The sequence below is a fragment of the Nyctereutes procyonoides genome, unplaced genomic scaffold (genome assembly GCF_905146905.1).
Source record: "Nyctereutes procyonoides isolate TBG_1078 unplaced genomic scaffold, NYPRO_anot_genome, whole genome shotgun sequence".
NCBI lineage: Eukaryota > Metazoa > Chordata > Mammalia > Carnivora > Canidae > Nyctereutes > Nyctereutes procyonoides.
Window position 1 is genome coordinate 9258370 of NW_026575029.1, and position 18774 is coordinate 9277143.

The 18774-nt window shown below is 37.6% G+C and overlaps 1 non-coding gene across 1 annotated transcript; it reads right to left on the bottom strand.

Moving 5' to 3' along the window:
* Positions 1-485: 485 nt before the first annotated feature.
* LOC129503593 (small nucleolar RNA SNORD22) lies at positions 486-605 on the bottom strand. The gene has a single exon (XR_008663204.1). It is a non-coding gene; the product is annotated as a small nucleolar RNA SNORD22 (small nucleolar RNA).
* Between the last annotated feature and the right edge of the window lie 18169 nt (positions 606-18774).

An 18774-nucleotide genomic window follows, 5' to 3' on the forward strand; every position in this document is an offset into this window, starting at 1 on the left:
TATTACATCATATGCCTTCAATATGTTCTTTTTTTATTTGAAAGTTAAAATAAAACTTGGGGGAGACACCTGGGTGGCTGTCAGTTAGGCATCTGACTGTCGATTTTGGCTCAGGTCATGATTCTCAGGGTCCTGGAATTGAGCTCACATCAGGCTCCAGGCTCAGTGAGAAGTCTGCTGGAGATCCTCTTACCATCTCATCTCCTTCTGCCCCTCCGCTCACTAGCATGCTCTTTCCTAATTAATTAATTAATTTTTTAGAAAACTTAAAAAATAAAATAAAACTTGATTTGGAAAGGCTGAAATGACTATAAGCTAATTTGAATAGCTGGGTTGTATAAGAAATGCCTTTAAAATTTCCTTTTTGATGTCCTCTGCGAATTGGATTCCATTATATTTGTCTTGTTCGTTCTTCAGATGAAAAAAAATTTTAACTGATTTTCAACGAATGATTATTTCTCTTTTCCATGTCTAGAAATTCTATGCTCTCTTAGTTCCTTTTTCAATAAACTTTCCTCCTCTCCCCAGTCAGCCCCACTGGGTTCACCTTTCCAGGATCTGGAACTAGGACAGGAGTTATGTCCCTTAATGTTTCTTCACTGGGACCTCTTAATATTTAGACAAAAGCTAGTATATATTACTATGCACATGCATTTTTATGTATACGTACATCTATACATTAATTATTTTAATAAAGATTAATTTTCAGAAAATTAAAATTAATTATTGCCATATTTCATATTTATCACTCATTGCGATTTCAACACACATGGCTTCTTCATCAACAGTCTAAAAGCTCAGTGTATATCTGGTAATGGCTACTGGGATTTCAACCATAAGGTCTGAAAGAAACTAATTCTATTATAATCTGTACCATATCAACTCTGGCAAATATATCAATAAGCTAAAATAATCACAACTGATTGACCCAATTACAAAAATAAGACCTCTACAAATCTAAAGTGTACAAAACAATTTCACATGTTTTTTCACATTACATGCATCCACAAAGCCTTGAAGAATATTGAGTTATATTTAAGTTAAAGCATTTACTGTTCCTTTTCTCCTGACAAACAACATATATTTTAATTAATTTCTCTCAGTATTTTTAATTTTCAAAAACCTAAACTTTTTTACAACTCTTTTCCCAGTTTCCCCCACTATACACATTGAATGTTTTCCATACACATATTAAATATATTTATATATATAAATATATATGGTGGTATGTGTATAAATACACACATGCACCTACATACACACACATTAACTACACATATATACACTCACAATTCAAAATATTGGAGATGCAATATGATATGTGTCCATGTATTTTGGATCTTCTACATCTATTTCCTCCTGTTGATTCATTATTATAAACTTAAACATAATTCCAATAAATACCTATTCATGAAAGTTAAGTTTATAGAAGAGTGTTTCGGAGGGGCTCGGGCGGCGGCTCCGCGGAGGGGGCTGCGGGGCGGGAGCGCGAATCCACCAGCGCAGGCCCCGGGCACAGGGCGCCGGGACACAGCCCAGGATCCGGCCTCCCCTGGGACAGGCAGAGGCCGGGAGGGCCCAGGACAGCGAGGACGCTCCTGCCCCGAGCTGAGCAGATCAGCGGCCCCGCCCCGGAGCCTCCAGGCCCTGCGGACGGAGAGCCGAGAGCCCGAGCCCCGTAGTTCCTGCGGAGGCTGAATCCAGGCTTCCAGAGTTGCCATAGCAACTGCGGCTGTTCCTCCCTGGGTCCCACGGGGTAAACAACCCCCGCTGAGCCCGGCAGCAGGCAGGGGCAGAGCAGCTCCCCCAAGTGCTAACACCTGAAAACCAGCACAGCAGGCCCCTCCCCCAGAAGACCAGCTGGACGGACCAGTGATACTCCCCCGTGTTCCAATACAACTTGTTTTTGGCCACTCTGCACTGAGCAAAATGACTAGAAGGAAAACCTCACCTCAAAAGAAAGAATCAGAAACAGCCCTCTTTCCCACAGAGTTACAAAATCTGGATTACACTTCAATGTCAGAAAGCCAATTCAGAAGCACCATTATACAGCTACTGGTGGCTCTAGAAAAAAGCATTAAGGCCTCACGAGACTTCATGACTGCAGAATTTAGATCCAATCAGGCAGAAATTAAAAATCAATTGAATGAGATGCAATCCAAACTAGAAGTCCTAACGACGAGGGTTAACGAGGTGGAAGAACGAGTGAGTGACATAGAAGACAAGTTAATGGCAAAGAGGGAAACTGAGGAAAAAAGAGATAAACAATTAAAGAACCATGAAGACAGATTAAGGCAAATGAACGACACTCTGAGGAAGAAAAACCTACGTTTAATTGGGGTTCCCGAGGGCGCCGAAAGGGACAGAGGGCCAGAATATGTATTTGAACAAATCCTAGCTGAAAACTTTCCCAATCTGGGAAGGGAAACAGGCATTCAGATCCAGGAAATAGAGAGATCCCCCCCTAAAATCAATAAAAACCGTTCAACACCTCGACATCTAATAGTGAAGCTTGCAAATTCCAAAGATAAAGAGAAGATCCTTAAGGCAGCAAGAGACAAGAAGTCCCTGACTTTCATGGGGAGGAATATTAGGGTAACAGCAGACCTCTCCACAGAGACCTGGCAGGCCAGAAAGGGCTGGCAGGATATATTCAGGGTCCTAAATGAGAAGAACATGCAACCAAGAATACTTTATCCAGCAAGGCTCTCATTCAAAATGGAAGGAGAGATAAAGAGCTTCCAAGACAGGCAGGAACTGAAAGAATATGTGACCTCCAAACCAGCTCTGCAAGAAATTTTAAGGGGGACTCTTAAAACTCCCCTTTAAGAAGAAGTTCAAGTAACTCTGAACATGAATGGACTTAATGACCCCATCAAAAGGCGCAGAGTTTCAGACTGGATAAAAAAACAGGACCCATCTATTTGCTGTCTACAAGAGACTCATTTTAGACAGAAGGACACCTACAACCTGAAAATAAAAGGTTGGAGAACCATTTACCATTCAAATGGTTCTCAAAATATACCCTAAAAACTACAGAACACTTCTGAAAGAAATTGAGGAAGACACAAAGAGATGGAAAAATATTCCATGCTCATGGATTGGCAGAATTAATATTGTGAAAATGTCAATGTTACCCAGGGCAATTTACACATATAATGCAATCCCTATCAAAATACCATGGACTTTCTTCAGAGACTTAGAACAAATTATTTTAAGATTTGTGTGGAATCAGAAAAGACCCCAAACAGCCAGGGGAATTTTAAAAAAAGAAAACCATATCTGGGGGCATCACAATGCCAGATTTCAGGTTGTACTACAAAGCTGTGTTCATCAAGACAGTGTGGTACTGGCACAAAAACAGACATATAGATCAATGGAACAGAACAGAGAACCCAGAAGTGGACCCTGAACTTTATGCTCAACTAATATACAATAAAGGAGGAAAGACGATCCACTAGAAAAAAAAAATGTATCACATTTATTCATTCACTAAGGAGAAAGTCAACTCATATACTTGACTGAATTTATCTGATCATTTATAAAATCGTTTCATTTGACTATAATACAGGATTATGACACTGAAATAAATTAAAGCATGCCATTATACATGACTCCTAGATCCTTTCTTAAAATGGTGATCCACTAAGACATATGTATAAAGTTTTCTTCAATTGTTTCATTAAAATATACTTTGATGCACAACATTACATAACCAGTGCTAGCTAATAGCTAGGATTGAGTATTAATACTCTGCTAAGTACTTACATGATCTTCTAGCATAAAAATACACACTTCTATGAGAAAGAAAAATAATACATTGAAAATCATTAAAGTTAGGTAGGTATCAATTCAAAGTCATATAGCAAATATACTCAAAGCCAATTCTAGAACCCAAGTCTCTTTGGTTCAAATTTTGCACTCTTTACACATACCACAGTGTCTTGGTGAAGAGGCTAGCAAAGATTCTAGATTATATCTTTTTTTAATTGATGGGGAGGGAGTGACAAGCACATTCTTGAATTAAGTAAGCACTCATGTTCTTAACCTTTCTGCTTTATTAGTTCCAGTATTCCAAACCTATTTTTAAGTAAAATTCACTTTATTGACAAGAAAATCAGTAGCTATTATCCAAATACAATGCTGTGTGAACGAAATCTTGATTTTAAATAAAAAAAAATTACAGGGAAATATTTCTATTTTATTCTCAACCCTGAATCTGCAAGCAGGAAAATACCAAACAGGAAACACACTCGGGAAATTCGGGATGTGTGTGTGGTTTTTAACACTAGTGTGTAACCAGAGAAACACTCCAACTCTAGTTAAGTCAGTTAATCTGACAGAGAAGGAAAATACCAAAATTTTCTCAGGACACCTGTATTACATAGAAATCTGTTAAGTGTCACATTTAAAGTGATGTGTGGTCACATCTAAATGACCTGGAGTTTTGTTCTATAGAGGAGGAAGCAGATACCATCCTTGCAAGCAGAAAGGAATATTGAGGGCTTTGGGCCACCTGATACATGCACCAATTGCTAGAGCTGAATAGAGACAGCAGAGCACAACATTTACAATGATCTCCTAATAGAATCAGAAAAATATATGCTATAATCTTCCTGATTTTTTAAGAAAAAGATGCATATAGTGATTTATATGTAATAATTGCAGAGAGGCAAAACAAAAGGATACCATTTTTAGAAACAAACATTAGCATGAGGTAATAGAAATAAGAAAGAAACTGAAGCAGGAAAACAAGTAACATTCATTTGCAGGTTGTACAGAACTATTATTGGCTGGAAAAAAAGAATTTTTTTCTTTGGTTTCTTACAAAGAACAAAGTCAGAAATTCAGAATATGAAGGAAATATATAGATAAATCAGAGAGAGGAATGATGATGGGCAAGGGAGGAAACAGAGAGAAGTGAGGGAGAAGGAGGGAGGAAGGGACATAGAGAAGAAATATGCAACTAATCAAAATGGTTCACCAGATTTTAGACAGAATCAATGAAAGACAACATCATTAGATATAGTAGGGTGTTTGTAATTCCAAGGCTCAAAAAAATAACTTATAGTCGTTTGGCATTACTAAAATAATTTGTTTTCCCACTATGCTTTTTGAAGTGGAAAAGAGTTGAAGGTACAGTTAGGCCTTTGGGAACTGCCATTATCTGCTGGTGATCTTGTCAATAGTTTGTCAATAGCTTTTACCAATGGGACAGACATTAGTCTTAAGAAGCCAATCAAAACCCAGGACTCAAGAAGGAAATTGCATAGGAGTAAAGGAGTAAAGTATAATGTCTACAATGATTATGACTTAAAAATAAGGCCTCAAGACAAATAATAATTTCTGGAAAATAAATAATGTTAGATTTTTTTTAATATTAAACCACATAAAAATGTATCACATTTATAAAAATATGATTGGGAAGGGTGAAGATTATTGGTGGGTTAAGGTTGGACATTTTTCTTGCTTCAAATAAGAATAAAGAATAAAAATAATAAGAACTTGCTTATTCCTTGACACTGATTGACAATTTTTACTTACGTATGAATTTTGTGAAACTAAAGCAAATAAGAAGAAAGAATAGTATACAAGAACAACAAATAGCTACAATATACAAAAAGAAATAAATACAGATAGCATTAAGACAATAATAGAATATAATAGTAATGAAATTTGAAAAATATATCAATTATAAAAGTGAATTTAAATGGGCTAAATACTATTAGAAGACACAAATTCTAAAACTAGTTTAAAAAAGCTAGTTGTCAGTGACAACTAGAATGAAAAACAGCAGTAAATAAAATTAGAGCTCAAGTGGTGTGGTGCCTGTGTGGCTCAGTCGGTTAAGCAACTGCCTTTAGCTCAGGTCATGTGTCCTGGGATCAAGCCCTGCATCAGGCTCCCTGCTCAGTGGGGAATCTGCTTCTCCCTCAGCCTCTGCCCCTCCCCTTGTTTGTGCTCTCTCACTCACTCACTCTCTCTCAAATAAATAAATAGAAATCAAGTGGTAGTCAGTGAATAAGATAATAAAGAAAACAGATATAGATATATATTTTACAATAAAGAGAACTCAATTTAAAAGCCTTTAATGAGAAAAAGGATTACTTTTTATGAGTATAAAGCAAGCATATTTGGAAAAATAAATATATCTTTATATAAACACACCTGCATATAGGTTTTACAATAATTGTATAAATTTTCAAAGGAGGTTTTAAGAAATTAACCCCACTAGATTTTTCTTATGTGATGCTATGATTTTTATAGATGTATTTATTATTTTAGATATAGTAAAGTTTAAGGTGAATACATAGATGAATCAATATGGATGAATCAAAATCAAGTGGTCCTAAAAATATGTAGACATTAAAACCATTATTCATCTTCTAAAGAACCAAAAGATAGGGGCACATGCATGGCACAGTTGGTTAAAGCATCTGACTCTTGGTTTCAGCTCAGGTCCTGATCTCAGGGTCAAGATCTCAGGGTGCTGAGACTGAGCCCTGCTTCAGGCTTCACGTTTACAGAGAGTTTGCTTCTTTTCTCCCGAACTTGCCCACTGATAAATAAATGAATATTTTTTAAAAATCCAAAGAATAGCAAAGAGTAAATTATAAAGTGAAAGCTTTATTTCTTCTACATACCATCCCTAAAATCAAACACAACTACCATATGTATGTTTGAGCTGGCTAAATTAAGATATTAAAATTTTAACATTTATTTATGTATGCATGGATTTATTTATTTACTTCAACTTTTTAAAAAATGAGATCTGACAGTAAGTTTTTATCTTAATATTTTCTTTTTCTGATTTCTGGTAAATTTTTTTCTGCTTTTTTTAAGTATCTGTATTTGATTTTAAAATTAGGTTAATGCTCAGAAATTCTCCATCCTTCCTAAAACATTTACTTTTCAGTTCTCTCTCCCTTAAGTGGTTTATATTCTCACCAAACAGCAGCACTTTCTTCCACAATTTCAAAATAGGACTTTTAAATCTCTTTTTGAATATACCGTACATACTCTGCAGTAATAGCCCTGTGTATCCTTGATTGCAGAGAAGATCTGGCTGTTTTGTATTCGTTTTACACTAAGTGTTTTGTTTTTTTTTTTTTTCTTCTCCCAATTTCATCATTTCCAGAGGGAAGCAAAAATTTCAATTCAGAAATCTTATGGCATGTGTCATTATGTCAGTCTAAAGATTATTCTGCAAACAAGCAAACTAACAAAAAGACTCAGTACTCAGTAGGACATTGAAATCCTCCTTCACAGCACAGCAGCCAGAGATACAAATTGAGTTTCACTCCATGGAACTGAAAAGTGGCTACTCTCAAAAAGCTGGATTTCAGCATTAAAAGATGGTGGTTGTCATGGTAGGTACCATATGGGACCCTCTTAGCACTTTGCTCTTGTATCATTATGCTTTCAGAGACTTAATTCATCTGGATTCTGTTTAGAACATTTTAAGAAGTCACATAATTATATGCAGCTAAAGATACATCTGAGATTTATTGAAAATACAAGAGGAGATGATAGTTCTTTAAGAAACATTAGGTTCTCAGAAGAAATCTTTGTAATTAGAGATGGGTCTGATAATATGATGATTTTTTAATTTCATTGACAGGGTATATTACTCTAGCTCGTATGTTTTGTCACAGAGTTGGTTAGTTTATTTCTCTTGTGCTGAATATGAGAATATACTCTGTAAGAAATATTTTCTCTTTGAAAGAACTGCTATTAATGCAAACCAAAACATCTGGATAAATGCATGGTAGAAACATATAGGAAAAACAAACAAACAAACAAACAAAAATGTGAAAAGAGAAGATTAGCCTAGGAAGATACTGGAAGCTATTGCAGGAGAATTTTTAATAAATACCATGCACAAGCAAAATGCTAAATAGTGATTTCTGATCTCTTACCCTTTGTTGAGAGAAAATAAACAGACTGTAGAAAGAGCCAATTAATTTCTTTTTTTTTTCTTTTTCTCTAATGATACAGACCTGCTTGGGAAATAGAGCATGGTGATTGGGACAGTATATTAAAATTCGTTTTACCCTTAGATGAATTCTCACTACACACAGGCCAGATTCTGGTTTAGCAATCTCAAAGCAAATTAGCCCTATAATTTCCATTATAGCTAAAATTTCAATTTAACAAAATACAGGAAGTTTCTAAAACAAAGGTCCCTCCTTGGTCCACAGAACTCATAGTATTTTGATAATCTTTCAAAGCATCCATACCCCCAAATAAATACTTAATGATTCTATTAAGTAAGTAGTTAAGTACACAGATGTGACAGTAGTCTTTGTGTCCAAAAGTGCTGTTGTTTTCCTCAAAAGTCAAAAATATTGGGACCTTGGATGGCTCAGTGGTTTAGGATCTGCCTTCAGCCCAGGGTTTGATCCTGGAGTCCTGGGATCGAGTCCCATATTGGGCTCCCCTCAGGGAGCCTGCTTCTCCCTCTGCCTATGCATCTCTCTCTCTCTCTTTCTCTCTCTGTGTCTCTCATGAATAAATAAATAAAATCTTTAAAATATATATATATATATATATATATATATATACATATATCCCCACAGTATCCCTTCAATTCAGTGCGGTACACCAACGTACCAGTATTGGAATCACTAAAGCAATTTTGCCTATAAATCTTTATCTAAAGTTTGTTTCAAAAATAGGTTTTAAAATTTGTTATATCAACTCTTATTATATTTGTAGAGTAGTTCTTAAAAGTCTTTATTTTTTTCTCATCAGAAGCAGAGCTAAAAGTTGGAGATAATAATTTTCACTTCCCTTCACTTTTTTCAGGTTTTTCCATGTATCCAAATGTATACTATCAAATAATTCACACATACTTCATACAATAATATTCCTATCTCAGATGGTTTGTATCCCGATAAACATCCTTCCTGAATATGTACAGCTCAAATGGACTTTCCTCAACTTGAACTTTGTCAAAGAAAGGTATCATTTAAGAAACCCATAGAATTAAACAAAAATGGTATTTTTACCGAAGAGGAATACTTAAATGTTGATGACATAGGTAGTGGGAAATAAGCTGTGCAAAAGGCAATTGGAATTGCTAAGAATTTTAAAAAATATTTTATTTATTCATTCATGAGAGACACACACACACAGAGGCAGAGACACAGGCAGAGGGAGAAGCAGGCTCCCTGAGGGGAGGACAATGTGGGCCTCGATCCCAGGACCCTGGGATCACAACCTGAGCCAAAGGCAAATGCTGAACCACTGAGCCACCCAGGCGTCCCTAAGCATTTTGTTCTAAGAACAATTACTTTACCTTCAAACTAGGGACCACCTCAATGCCAACATTTTATTCATTTAAAATTTAACCACCTGAGATCTATGTCAGTGTCAACATCATAAAATGCAAAATGAGGAGATGAGTTGCACCATGTCTAAGTTTTTTCATTGCCAAAGTCATGCTAATGCTTGTGTCTTTACACACTGCACATATTTTTCACTATATTCAAATGTGAAAATGCTAGAAAGGGTCATGGATAAACACAGATATGTTCATATACTGTCAAGAATATTGTTGACACTATGTATTTGTTGAAAAAAAAGAATATTGTTGACAGTTAATGAATTTAATGGTTTGAAATAATAAATGAGTGAAATGTTGATGAGATATTGAAACAAATAGGTGGCCAGACAAGTACATGTATAGATGGACTGTGGCAGAGCGTAGGATATTTTTTGTGGCAAGGTGTGTGAATAAAGTCAGGAAGTAATGATGGATGGGGAGGGTTTGTCAAGTCCTAAGCCTGTTTAACGGTGTGATCTCAGATGTCTTATTCAACCTACTTGCCTTTCAATATCCTCTTATCTAAAGTGGGGATAATAACATATGTGACTCTTCAGGATTGTTATAAAGCTTAAATTAGTAAATATATGTAAAGAATGTAAATTAGTGCCTGCAACTGGTGAGTGCTACTGAAGCATGAATGATTGTCAACATTGTTTTCATTTTTTAAAAATTATTATAAAATAAAAAAATTACATACAAAATGACAAAGATATAGAAGTGAACAAATATACTTAATTGAATTTTAGAAAATACATCAAACAATAGTCTTACATTTATTTTAGATAAGATTTTAAAGATCTTTCATATTTTATTTTGTGTCTTGACACAGAATGATATTTGGCCATAAGTGATGGTTCTGCCCTAATTAGGAAAATGTTTAATGAATATCTTAGCATTTAATTCACTAAAAATCTATTGTGGATTAGTTTCTAACATTTGAAATTGTATTTCCCAAAATTCATACCTGCTTTTTAAGATAATAAATGCAAGTGATTACAGAAGATCACTAGAATATGAATAATTATTTTAATTACTTATACAAGCAATGAAATTTGAATAAACAGAATGAGTAGTAAATAAAATTCTCTAATAGTAGTAACATTGACTTACTTTTTAGCCATCTACAAAGTTCCAGAAACTCATTTAACTTACATGCATCAACTCAATCTTCAGAAAAAGCCTGTAAGTATTAACATTGCTCAATTTACTTGTGAGGGAAACAGATATTTAGGTTCACTGGTAGGTTTAGGATTTGTATTCAGACTGTCTAGATTTTTTTTTTGAGCCACAATACTATAATATGAAGATAAAATAAAATAGGCACTGCATGTTACAAATCAAAGTAAAAATCTGAAATATAAAGTCTTTCCTTTCCTTAGAATTTATATAATATATTGAATCTGACTTTGTCTTAGTAATGGCTAAGATTTTGCCCTGCAAAGAATTTGCTTTTTTTGTGTTTAAAAATGAATGTAGAAAAAGCATGGTTATCTTTTTCTGAGTTCTAAAAAACTGAATAACATAGTGTGTGGTTTATAAAATTCTCTTCACTTTGTTTTGCTTTTGTAAATCTTACAATAATTTTGGAAGAACATAGAAAGCTTTTTAAAAGGCTTATTGAGAGATAATTGGCTGATAATAAATCGCACATACTTAAAGTGGCAAATTTGAAATGTTTTGACAAGGAGGGACACGATGGCGGAAGAGTAGGGTCCCCAAATCACCTGTCCCCACCAAATTACCTAGATAACCTTCAAATCATCCTGAAAATCTACGAATTCGGCCTGAGATGTAAAGAGAGACCAGCTGGAACGCTACAGTGAGAAGAGTTCGCGCTTCTATCGAGGTAGGAAGACGGGGAAAGAGAAATAAAGGAACAAAAGGCCTCCGAGGGGGAGGGGCCCGCGAGGAGCCGGGCTGAGGCCGGGGCGAGTGTCCCCAGGACAGGAGAGCCCCGTCCCGGAGGAGCAGGAGCTGCACCAACCTTCCCGGGCGGGCGGAAAGGGGCTCGCAGGGAGGTGGAGCAGGACCCAGGAGGGCGGGGATGCCCTCGGGCTCCCGGGGACACTAACAGACACCTGCGCCCCGGGAGAGTGCGCCGAGCTCCCTAAGGGCTGCAGCGCGCACGGCGGGGCCGGAGCAGCTCGGAGGGGCTCGGGCGGCGGCTCCGCGGAGGGGGCTGCAGGGCGGGAGCGCGAATCCACCAGCGCAGGCCCCGGAGCACAGGGCGCCGGGACACAGCCCAGGATCCGGCCTCCCCCGGGACAGGCAGAGGCCGGGAGGGCCCAGGACAGCAAGGATGCTCCTGCCCCAAACAGAGCATCCAGGCCCTGCAGACCGAGAGCTCTGTAGTTACTGCGGGGTCTGAATCCAGGGCTCCAGAGCTGGCCCCGCCACTGTGACTATTCCTCCTGGGGCCTCACGGGGTAAACAACCCCCACTGAGCCCTGCAGCAGGCAGGGGCAGAGCAGCTCCCCCAAGTGCTAACACCTGAAAATCAGCACAGCAGGCCCCTCCCCCAGAAGAACAGCTAGACGGACCAGTTCCAAGGGAAGCCAAGTGACTTAAAGTCTACAGAATCAGATGATACTCCCCCGTGTTTTTTTTGTTGTTGTTGTTGTTTGTTTGTTTGTTTTTCTTTTTGATTTCTGATTGCTTCACGCACCGCTTTTTTTCACCTTTCTTTCTTTTTCTGTCTCTTTTTCTTCACTTTTTTCCTTTTTTTTCTTCTTTTTCTTTTTTCTTTTTCTCTTTTCTTTCCTTCTCTCTCTCTCTTTTTCTCCTTTTCCCAATACAACTTGTTTTTGGCCACTCTGCACTGAGCAAAATGACTAGAAGGAAAACCTCACCTCAAAAGAAAGAATCAGAAACAGCCCTCTCTCCCACAGAGTTACAAAATCTGGATTACACTTCAATGTCAGAAAGCCAATTCAGAAGCACCATTATACAGCTACTGGTGGCTCTAGAAAAAAGCATTAAGGACTCACGAGACTTCATGACTGCAGAATTTAGATCCAATCGGCAGAAATTAAAAATCAATTGAATGAGATGCAATCCAAACTAGAAGTCCTAACGACGAGGGTTAACGAGCTGGAAGAACGAGTGAGTGACATAGAAGACAAGTTGATGACAAAGAGGGAAACTGAGGAAAAAAGAGGCAGACAATTAAAAGACCATAAAGACAGATTAAGGGAAATAAACGACAGCCGGAGGAAGAAAAACCTACGTTTAATTGGGGTTCCCAAGGGCGCCAAAAGGGACAGAGGGCCAGGATATGTATTTGAACAAATCCTAGCTGAAAACTTTCCTAATCTGGGAAGGGAAACAGGCATTCAGACCCAGGAAATAGAGAGATCCCCCCCCTTAAAATCAATAAAAACCATTCAACACCTCAACATTTAATAGTGAAGCTTGCAAATTCCAAAGATAAAGAGAAGATCCTTAAAGCAGCAAGAGACAAGAAGTCCCTGACTTTCATGGGGAGGAGTATTAGAGTAACAGCAGACCTCTCCGCAGAGAGCTGGCAGGCCAGAAAGGGCTGGCAGGATATATTTAGGGTCATAAATGAGAAGAACATGCAACCAAGAATACTTTATCCAGCAAGGCTCTCATTCAAAATGGAAGGAGAGATAAAGAGCTTCCAAGACAGGCAGGAACTGAAAGAATATGTGACCTCCAAACCAGCTCTGCAAGAAATTTTAAGAGGGACTCTTAAAATTCTTCTTTAAGAAGAAATTCAGGGATCCCTGGGTGGCGCAGCGGTTTGGCGCCTGCCTTTGACCCAGGGCGCAATCCTGGAGACCCAGGATCGAATCCTACGTTGGGCTCCCGGTGCATGGAGTCTGCTTCTCCCTCTGCCTGTGTCTCTGCCTCTCTCTCTCTCTCTCATAAATAAATAATATTTTTTTTAAAAAAAGAAGAAGTTCAGTGGAACAATCCACAAAAACAAGGACTGAATAGATATCATGATGACACTAAACTCATATCTGTCAATAGTAACTCTGAACGTGAACGGGCTCAATGACCCCATCAAAAGGCGCAGGGTTTCAGACTGGATAAAAAAGCAGGACCCATCTATTTGCTGTCAACAAGAGACTCATTTTAGACAGAAGGACCCCTACAACCTGAAAATAAAAGGTTGGAGAACCATTTACCATTCAAATGGTCCTCAAAAGAAGGCAGGGGTAGCCATCCTTATATCAGATAAACTAAAATTTACCCGGAAGACTGTAGTGAGAGATGAAGAGGGACACTATCTCATACTTAAAGGATCTATCCAACAAGAGGACTTAACAATCCTCAATATATATGCCCCGAATGTGGGAGCTGCCAAATATTTAAACCAATTAATAACCAAAGTGAAGAAATACTTAGATAAGAATACACTTATACTTGGTGACTTCAATCTAGCTCTTTCTACCCTCGATAGGTCTTCTAAGCACAACATCTCCAAAGAAATGAGAACTTTAAATGTTACACTGGACCAGATGGATTTCACAGATATCTACAGACCTTCACATCCAAACTCAACTGAATACACATTCTTCTCAAGTGCACATGGAACTTTCTCCAGAATAGACCACATATTGGGTAACAAATCGGGTCTGAACCGATACCAAAAGATTGGGATAGTCCCTGCATTTTCTCAGACCATAATGCCTTGAAATTAGAACTAAATCACAATAAGAAGTTTGGAAGGAATTCAAACACGTGGAGGTTAAGGACCATCCTGCTAAAACATGAAAGGGTCAACCACGAAATTAAGGAAGAATTAAAAAGATTCATGGAAACTAATGAGAATGAAGATACAGCCGTTCAAAATCTTTGGGAAGCAGCAAAAGCAGTCCTAAGGGGGAAATACATCACAATACAAGCATCCATTCAAAAACTGGAAAGAACTCAAACACAAAAGCTAACCTTACACATAAAGGAGCTAGAGAAAAAACAGCAGATGGACCCTACAACCAGCAGAAGAAGAGAGTTACTTAAAATTCGAGCAGAACTCAACGAAATTGAGACCAGAAGAACTGTGGAACAGATCAACAGAACCAGGAGTTGGTTCTTTGAAAGAATTAATAAGATAGATAAACCATTAGCCAACCTTATTAAAAAGAAGACAGAGAAGACTCAAATTAATAGAATCATGAATGAGAAAGGAGAGATCACTACCAACACCAAGGAAATACAAACGATTTTAAAAACATATTATGAACAGCTCTACGCCAATAAATTAGGCAATCTAGAAGAAATGGACGCATTCCTGGAAAGCCACAAACTACCAAAACTGGAACAGGAAGAAATAGAAAACCTGAACAGGCCAATAACCAGGGAGGAAATTGAAGAAGTCATCAAAAACCTCCCAAGACACAAGAGTCCAGGGCCAGATGGCTTCCCAGGGGAATTCTATCAAACGTTTAAAGAAGAAATCATACCTATTCTACTAAAGCTGTTTGGAAAGATAGAAAGAGATGGAGTACTTCCAAATTCATTCTATGAGGCCAGCATCACCTTAATCCCAAAACCAGACAAAGACCCCACCAAAAAGGAGAATTACACACCAATATCCCTGATGAACATGGATGCAAAAATTCTCAACAAGATACTAGCCAATAGGATCCAACAACACATTAAGAAAATTATTCACCATGACCAAGTAGGATTTATCCCCGGGACACAAGGCTGGTTCAACACTCCTAAAACAATCAATGTGATTCATCATATCAGCAAGAGAAAAACCAAGAACCATATGATCCTCTCATTAGATGCAGAAAAAGCATTCGACAAAATACAGCATCCATTCCTGATCAAAACTCTTCAGAGTGTAGGGATAGAGGGAACTTTCCTCGATATCTTAAAAGCCATCTACGAAAAGCCCACAGCAAATATCATTCTCAATGGGGAAGCACTGGGAGCCTTTCCCCTAAGATCAGGAACAAGACAGGCATGTCCACTCTCACCACTGCTATTCAACATAGTACTGGAAGTCCTAGCCTCAGCAATCAGACAACAAAAAGACATTAAAGGCATTCAAATTGGCAAAGAAGAAGTCAAACTCTCCCTCTTCGCCGATGACATGATACTCTACATAGAAAACCCAAAAGCCTCCACCCCAAGATTGCTAGAACTCATACAGCAATTTGGTAGCGTGGCAGGATACAAAATCAATGCCCAGAAATCAATGGCATTCCTATACACTAACAACGAGACTGAAGTAAGAGAAATTAAGGAGTTAATCCCATTTACAATTACACCCAAAAGCATAAGATACCCAGGAATAAACCTAACCAACGAGGTAAAGGATCTATACCCTAAAAACTATAGAACACTTCTGAAAGCAATTGAGGAAGACACAAAGAGATGGAAAAATATTCCATGCTCATGGATTGGCAGAATTAATATTGTGAAAATGTCAATGTTACCCAGGGCAATCTACACGTTCAATGCAATCCCTATCAAAAGACCATGGACTTTCCTCAGAGAGTTAGAACAAATTATTTTAAGATTGGTGTGGAATCAGAAAAGACCCGAATAGCCAGGGGAATTTTAAAAAAGAAAACCATAGCTGGGGACTACACAATGCCAGATTTCAGGCTGTACTACAAAGCTGTGGTCATCAAGACAGTGTGGTCCTGGCACAAAAACAGACACATAGATCAATAGAATAGAATAGAGAACCCAGAAGTGGACCCTGAACTTTATGGTCAACTAATATTCGATAAAGGAGGAAAGACGATCCACTGGAAGAATGACAGTCTCTTCAATAAATGGTGCTGGGAAAATTGGACATCCACATTCAGAAGAATGAAACTAGACCACTCTCTTGCACCATACACAAAGATAAATTCAAAATGGATGAAAGATCTAAATGTGAGACGAGATTCCATCAAAATCCTAGAGGAGAACATAGGCAACACCCTTCTTGAACTTGGCCACAGTAACTTCTTGCAAGATACATCCACGAAGGCAAAAGAAACAAAAGCAAAAATGAACTATTGGGACTTCATCAAGATAAGAAGCTTTTGCACAGCAAAGGATACAGTCAACAAAACTAAAAGACAACCTACAGAATGGGAGAAGATATTTGCAAATAACATATCAGATAAAGGGCTAGTTTCCAAAATCTATAAAGAACTTATTAAACTCAACAGCAAAGAAACAAACAATCCAATCATGAAATGGGCAAAAGACATGAGAAATCTCACAGAGGAAGACATAGACATGGCCAACATGCACATGAGAAAATGCTCTGCATCACTTGCCATCAGGGAAATACGAATCAAAACCACAATGAGATCCCACCTCACACCAGTGAGAATGGGGAAAATTAACAAGGCAGGAAACCACAAATGTTGGAGAGGATGCGGAGAAAAGGGAACCCTCTTACACTGTTGGTGGGAATGTGAACTGGTGCAGCCACTCTGGAAAACTGTTTGGAGGTTCCTCAAAGAGTTAAAAATAGACCTGCCCTACGACCCAGCAATTGCACTGCAGGGGATTTACCCCAAAGATTCAGATGCAGTGCAACGCCGGACACCTGCACCCCGATGTTTCTAGCAGCAATGTCCACAATAGCCAAACTGTGGAAGGAGCCTCGGTGTCCATTGAAAGATGAATGGATAAAGAATATGTGGTCTCTGTATACAATGGAATATTCTTCAGCCATTAGAAACGACAAATACCCACCATTTGCTTCAACGTGGATGGAACTGGAGGGTATTATGCTGAGTGAAGTAAGTCAATCGAAGAAGGACAAACAGTGTATGTTCTCATTCATTTGGGGAATATAAATACTAGTGAAAGGGAATATAAGGGAAGGGAGAAGAAATGTGTGGGAAATATCAGAAAGGGAGACAGAACATAAAGACTGCTAACTCTGGGAAATGAACTAGGGGTGGTGGAAGGGGAGGAGGGCGGGGGGTGGGGGTGACTGGGTGACGGGCACTGAGGGGGACACTTGACGGGATGAGCACTGGGTGTTATTCTGTATGTTGGTAAATTGAACACCAATAAAAATTAATTCATTAAAAAATCACACTTTCTGAACTGTTTTTTATCAATGGGATCATGCAGTATGTGCTTTCTGGTTAGATTCTTTCAACTTAACATAGTTATTTTGATATTCACTCATGTTGTTGGTATATCAATAATTCATTCATTTTATTTCTGAATAGTATCCCATTGTATAGAGTATACTCCTGTTTTGTTTACATAGAGCATCGTCTAGAAATGCACTCATATATTTTTTATTTGTTTATTTATTTTCCTTCCTAAATTCCACATATGAGTGAAATCATATGGTATTTGTCTTTCTCTGACTTATTTCACTTAGCACTGTGCTTCCCAGCTCCATCTGTAATTGCAAATGGCAAAATTTCATTCTTTTTTGCGGCTGAATAATAGGGTAGAATTCACCGATGAAGCCATCTACCACTGGGGTTTTCTTTTTGAAAAGGTTTTTAACTACAAATTCAGTACCTTTAATAGATTTAGGCCTATCCAGGTTATCTAGTTGTTTTCGAGTGGAATTTGGTGTATTTGTCTTTTCAGTAAATCTTTGTGTTTCATCTAAGTTGCAAAATTTATATGAATAAAATTGAATGTGTATTTTTATTTTATCATCCTTTTAATATCTGTTGTATCTATAGTAATGCTTCCTCTCTCATTTCTGATATTGGTGATTTCTTTGTATCCTAATTTTTTTCGTATCAGGTAGGTAGAATAGATAAGATTTTATTGATTCTCTTTTAAAATGTTTAAGCTGAGGTGATGGATTTTGCACCTTTCTAGAATAGGTAGGGATAGATAGATAGATAGATAGATAGATAGATAGATAGATACATACATACATACTACATACATACATACATGCATACATATACTGCTTTAGCTGCATCCCACGGAACCCAGTGTGGTGCATTTCATTTTCATTAAACCCAAAACACTTTCTAATTTCCCTTTTCACTTCTTTTTTATTTATATCTACATGATTTCCATGCATTTGGGAGTTTTCCAGATATCTCTCTGTTATTGATTTTCAATTTATTTCCAGGTTGTCGAAGAACATAGTGTGCATGATAGGAATCAATATAAATTTATAGAGACTTACTTTGTTGCCTACAGTATATTTTGTCTTGGTAATAGCTCTGTGTTTACTTTAAAAGAACCTGTAATCCACTGTTGTTAGTTTGAGTGATCTATAAATGTTAAATATGTCAAATTAAGTAGTGCTGTTCTATTCTAATAATGAAAATCTGCTACTTTGTTTCATCAATTTTATATAAAGCTGTATCAAAATCTCCAGCTACAACTGTGGGTTTGTCTTTTCACAGTTCTAGCAGATTTTGCTTCCTGTATTTTGAAGCTCTGTTATTAGGTGCATAAATGTTTAGCAGTTATGTCCTCTTGGTGAATTGGCCAGTTTATCCTTATAAAATGAGATTCTA